The following is a 6,000-nucleotide window of genomic DNA, read 5'->3' on the forward strand; positions in this document are numbered from 1 at the left end:
AAGATGTGCTAGCCATTAGGGAAATTCAATTTAAACCATGCTAAGACATCATTACACAACTATCAGTCATGTATAAATTGATGGGAATGTAAAATGGTATAGGCACTCTAGAAAACAGTTAACACTCAGCAATAAAAAGGAATGAACTCTTGAAAAACGCAACAACTCGGATGGGTCTTTCTAGAATTTTGCTGAGTGAAACAACCAATCTCAAATGGTTGCATACTGCGTAATTCCATTTGTATATCATTCCTGAAATGGCAAATGTATAGAAATGGAGATCAGATTAATGACTGATAGGGATGATGGAGGGTTAGGGGCAGGAGGCAAGTAGATATAGCTATTACAAGGCACATGAAGAATTCTTGTGATGATGAAAATATTCTGTCTCTTCACTACATAATATAGTTTTGCAAGTTGATACTATTAGAGATACTGGGTAAATGTAAACATGACATCTTTGTATTATTTCTTAAAATTTCATGTGAATCTACAATTATCTCAAAATAAAAAGTTTAATAAAAACAAAAATCTAGTCTAAGAAATTTATATGAAAAATGGCCCTGGGGCACCTGGGTGGCTCAGTAGGTTAAGGATCGGACTCTTGGTTTTGGTTCAGGTCATGAGCTCGCGGTTTGTAAGTTCGAGCCCCACATCGGGCTCTGTGCTGACAGTGCGGAGCCTGCTTAGGATTCTCTCACTTTCCCTCTCTCTCTGCCCCTCCTGCACACACTCTCTCTCTCAAAATAAATAAATAAACTTAAAAAAAAAGAAAAATGGCCCTGTTTATTCAACAAATAATCTACAGGAGCGCCTAGGTGGCTCAGTGGGTTAAGCGTCTGACTTCGGCTCAGGTCATGATCTTGCGGTTTGTGAGTTCGAGCCCCACATGGGGCTCTGTGCTGACAGCTCAGAGCCCGGAGCCTGCTTCGGATTCTGTGTCTCCCTCTCTCTCTGCCCCTCCCCTGTTCATGCTCTGTCTCTCAATAATAAATAAACGTTAAAAAAAGAAACTACAAAGAAAAAAAGATGGAAGGGGGGGCCTGTATATTTAAAAGAATTTAAGAAACATATCGCCCAACTTGAATACTCAAAGCTCATTAAGATCCTGATATGAGCAAATAAACTTTAAAAATAATAAAAATAGGAAAAACTTGAACCCTTACTGTATATCAGATGGTATTAATGAATTAAAATTTTTAAGTGTGATAATGGCATAGTGGTTATGTTTAAAAATCAGTCTTTATATTTTGGAGATACACACAAATATTTATTAATTGATAGTCTGTCAGAGATTTGCTTCCAAATAATGTGGGTGATTAGAGTGGACGAAATTCTCAGATGGCCCCCACGAATGACATGCATGAATGACATCCACCCCTTGAGTGTGGGTACGAGCTGTGAATATGATAAGATTTGTTCCCAAGGTTACATGATGCTATATGGCATCAGAACGTCTTGAGATTTAATGAAGATACCTAATAAGCTGACTTTGAGTTAATAAAACGAGAGAATTGCCCAGTTGGGCCTGACATAATGAGGCTAGCCATGAAAAGGGACAAGAAGCAGCTGTCCTTGAAGAAGCAAACAACAGTGTTGTAAACTGCCTACGCAGAGGGCCACGTGCCACAGAGAGCGCTCGGTAGTAGATAAGAGAAGCCCCCGGCTGACAGCCAGCAAGAAAACAGGGACTTCAGTCCTACAACTACAAGGAATTGAAATGCGCCAGCAATCACGTAAGCCTGGCAGAGGGCCCCAAGCCCCACGTGAGACTCGAACTCCAGGCCATACTTTGCAGCTTGGTAAGACCATAAGCAGAGAACCCAGTTGCACTAGACTTCAGAGCTTCGGTGAGATCATAAATGAAGGCAGCTTGGAGCCTCTAAGAATGCTAACAAATCGCTCTGCGGCGATAGAAAACGAATGCAGGAGAATATAGACGAAACAAAATTGGCTCTGAGTTAACAGTAGTTGAAAATGAGTGATAAGTACATGGCTTCCATTGCACTAGTCTCCCTACTTTTATGTGTATTTGACATTTTCTTCAATAACGACTTTTAAACGTTCTCATGGGGTTTAGAGGCTGAATACTTGACTTGTAGGAGTTGGCAGAGATGGCATGGTCTGTATGGTTGACTGCCTTCCCTGAGAGGGTAGAAACTGAGCCCCAGTCCCCACACTTCTTCACAAAGAAGTGCACCTGGGAATCCCAAGGAAGACGGCAGAGTAGGAGGATTCTGGGCTCACCTCATCCCCCTGACAGACCTAGAGGACACTCGCGTCAGTGTAGGTAACCCAGAAAATGACCTGCAGACGAGCAGCACAGACTCTCCGCAGCTAAATGGAGACAAGAGGCCACACAGAAGAGGGTGGGAAAGGCAGAGACATGGTTGGGAGCCAAACTGACTCATGGGAGCGTCTGCAGGAGGGAGGGACACCATGGCTGTGGAGAGAGGAGAGGAGAGAAACTACACTGGGCACCGGAGGCACGGGAGGCCAGCACTGGGAAGAGGAATCCCCATAAAATGTGGTTTGAAGGCCAGAGGGCCTGGCTTTGGGAGTTTTTTACAGTCAGTGGGGCTTAACACCTGGAATTTAAAAATCAGTGGGCTTGGCTCTGAGAGAGCCGGGAGGGTGAGAAGAAATGGAATCCCTGTCCTTAAAGAGACAACACAGCAAACAGCCCAGCCGAGATACAGCTTAGAAGTAGCAGTTTGAAAAATGCATGGGATGCACGGGAAGGAGATATACTTAATAATATCAGAGTGTGGGCTGGAAGGTCAGGGAACTTTCAGAGCCTTCTTCAAGAACAAAAGAGCTAGTGGGTGCCATCTCCCTCCTCTCCCTCCTCTGCCCCCCCTCCCAGATATACAGACACCCGCACTCTCCACCTGCCTTGCGTACAGTGCACCCCACCACTGCACGCTTCGCCCCCTCCCACCTGGCCAGATTCCGCAAGAGATTTCTGGGCGGCTGCAGCCCTCTTTCTGCAGCGGACTAGCACAGACCTTGCCGGCACTGTTCTTCTGTGGACCTGCCCCCTCTGATTGCCCTTGACTGGAGCCCATCCAAAGTGCTTCCATAAGCCTGAGAGTGTGCAAGCAGCCCTGACACGGGTCGGCACCACTCCAAAGTGACTTCTGCTCCGGGGAGAGGGGAAGATAACTACACACACCAGTCTGACTATACGCCCCAGCGGTGGGCTTGGGGGCAGGCATCGAATCTGACTGAAGACCCTGCCCACCAATGAAAATTTCTTGAGGGACGATACAGGGAGACACCCCTGCAGTTTGGTGAAACCACAGCTATGTCAAAAACCTGGTCTGACTCAACTCAAGCCCTAGATGGCCACACACTGGCCCACTAACAGCGCTGGGCCCAAACCATGTTCACAACAGGCAAAGAGCCATTGCAGACACCTGGGCTGAGGGCAAACATGGCTCAGCCACAAAGTAGGGCACGTGCAACACACATAGAAGACATTTTTGAATTGCCAGGTTCTGGTGAACAGGGGACATTGCATTGCAGGGCACCACAAGACCTATTCTTCGTAAGGCCACTACTTTCAAGAGCAGGATGTATAGCTAACATTACTAACACATAGAAACAGACACAGATAGACAAAATGAGGAGACAGAGGAATATGTCCCAAATGAAAGAACAGGACAAAAGCGCAGCAAGAAACCTAAGCGAAACTGAAATAAGTAATATACTTGATAGAGGATTTAAAGTAATGCTCATAAAGATACTCCCTAGACTTGAGAAGAACGGATGGTCTCAATGAGACCATCAACAAAGAGATAGAAAACATAAAAAAAAATCAGATACGAAGAACTCAATAACTGATATAAAAAAGACACTAAAAGGAATCAAAGGTAGACTAGAGGAAGCAAAGGAATGGACCAGTGACCTGGAGGACCAAGTAATGGAAAGCAATCAAGCTAAACAGGAGAGGGGAAGAAAATGAAAATAAACTTAGGGAACACAGTGAGATCATCAAGCATAATGACTTTTGCATTAAAGGGGTCCCAGAAGAAGAGAGACAAAAGGGGGCAGAAAATTTGTTTGAGGAAGTGATAGCTGAAAACTGCAAATCTGGGAAAAGAAACAGAAATCTAGATCCAGGATGCACAGGGAGTCCCCACCGAAATTAACCCAAGGAGGTCCATGCCAAGACACATAATAATTAAAATGACAAAAAGTAGTGACAAGGAGAGAAATTTAAACACAGCAAAAACAGTTATGTACAAGAGAAATCCCCCGAGGCTAGCAACTGATTTTTCAGCAGAAAGTTTGAAGGCCTGAAGGGAGTGGCAGGATATATTCAAAGTGCTGAAAGAAGAAAAAAAAGCCTGCAACCACGAATACCTTATCCAACAAGGTTATCCCTCAGAATAGGAAAGATAGAGTTTCCCAGACAAACACAAGTAAAGGAGTTCATCACCACTAAAGCAGCCTGACAAGAAATGTTAAAGGGGACTCTGTGAGTAAAAGGAAAGTCCATAAGTAGGGTGAGAAAAGTAGAAAGCACTAAAGGAGTGAAATTAAGTTTGTCTGTAAAAATCGGCCAAGAGATTCACAGAATAAAAGGGTGTAAAGTAGGACACCATATACCAAAAACATGGGGCGGGGGGAGATGAGTAAAAATTTAGTGCTTTCAGGATGGGTTCAAACTTAAGAAACCATTAACTTAATATAGACAGCTGTATGCATAAGATTCTGTATATACACGTAGTGGTAAATACGAATCAAAAACCAATAATAGATATGCAAAAATTGTCAGAAAGGAATCCAAGTGTATCATTTAAGAAAGCCAGCCAAGTGTGAGAGAAGAGAGCAAGAGAGTAAAGGAACAGAGAAGAACGACAAAAACTACAATAAAACAAAGAACAAAATGGCAGTAAGTACATACCTATCAATAATTACTTGGAATATAAATGCACTAAACACTCCAGTCAAAAAACATAGGGTGACAGAACGGATAAATAAGCAAGACCCATCTATATGCTGCCTATAAGCTGTCATTTCACATGTCATTTCACATGCAGATTGCAAGCGAAAGGACAGAAAAGCATTTATCACGCAAACGGAAGTAAAAAGAAAACAAGGGTAGCAATACTGACAGGACAAAATAAACTTTAAAACAAAGACGGGAAGAAGAGACAGGGGCACCTGGGTGGCTCAGTCACTTAACTGACTTCAGCTCAGATCATGATCTCACGGCTTGTGGATTTGAGCCCCACATGGGGCTCTCTGCTGTCAGTGTAGAGCCTGCTTTGGATCCTCTGCCCCCTCTCTCTCTGCCCCTCCCCCACTCATGCTCTGTCTCTCTCAAATATAAATAAATAAAAATTTAAAAAAAGTAAAAAAAAAAAGAAGACACAAAGAAGGATGTTATGTAATCATAAAGGGAACATCCAACAAGAACATATAGCAATTGTAAATATTTGTGCACCCAACATGGGAGTACCCAAATACATAAATAAAGCAGCTAATAACAAACAGAAAGAAAGTAATCGATAGTAGTGCAATAATATTAGGGTACTTTAATACCCCACTTACATCAATGGATAGATTATCCAAACAGAAAATTAGCAAGGAAACGGTGGCTTTCAATGAAACATTGAACCAGATGGATCTAACAGATATATTCAGAAAATTCCATCCTAAAATAGCAGAATACATATTTTTTTCAAATGCACATGGAAAATTATTCAGAATAAATCACATGTTAGCCTGCAAAACAAGTCTCAACAAATTCAAAATATTGAAGTCATGCCATGCATCTTTTCTGACCACAACACTGTGAAACTAGAAATCAGTCACAAGAAAAAATATGCAAAGTACGCAAACACATGGAGGTTAAATAACATGCTGCTGAACAATGAGTGGGTCAACCAGGAAATCGAAGAGAAAATTAAAAAAATACATGAGACAAATGAAAATGAAAAACAATGGTCCAAAATCATTGGGATGCAGCAAAAGCTGTTCTTAGAGGGA

The sequence above is a fragment of the Felis catus genome, chromosome X (genome assembly GCF_018350175.1).
Source record: "Felis catus isolate Fca126 chromosome X, F.catus_Fca126_mat1.0, whole genome shotgun sequence".
NCBI classification, from domain to species: Eukaryota; Metazoa; Chordata; class Mammalia; order Carnivora; family Felidae; genus Felis; species Felis catus.